A 427-nucleotide genomic window follows, 5' to 3' on the forward strand; every position below is an offset into this window, starting at 1 on the left:
GGTCTCTGCAGGGGACAGCATGTCCTTGGGCCCCCGGCTCGCAGGAGAGGGCCCTGACCCCTCAACACAAAGACTGCCGGTCACCCTGCTGCTGGCGGCCAGGATGGTCCCCATGGAGAGGCTTAAGGCTCTGTGGGCTCCGAGGACCCCGCTTTGTCAGCCCCGGCTCAGCCGAGGAGGAGGCTGAGGCTGGAGTGGAGGTAACTGGGAAACAGGGTCATGCGTACCCATGAGGACAGGCATCATAAGACCCAGTGGGAGCCCGCTCTCCCCCATAGCTCCCTGCCAGGAAGGGGGCGCAAGGAGTGGGGGTCCAGGGTCCAGGCCTGCAATGCCCACACGGCCACCTGGGGGCGCCCGAGAGCTCACTCGGGGTTGGTAAAGGCGAGGCGCCAAGGCGGCAAGACACTTGGACGCTGACGCGAGC

This window comes from Ovis aries, chromosome 2 (genome assembly GCF_016772045.2).
Source record: "Ovis aries strain OAR_USU_Benz2616 breed Rambouillet chromosome 2, ARS-UI_Ramb_v3.0, whole genome shotgun sequence".
Classification (NCBI taxonomy): domain Eukaryota; kingdom Metazoa; phylum Chordata; class Mammalia; order Artiodactyla; family Bovidae; genus Ovis; species Ovis aries.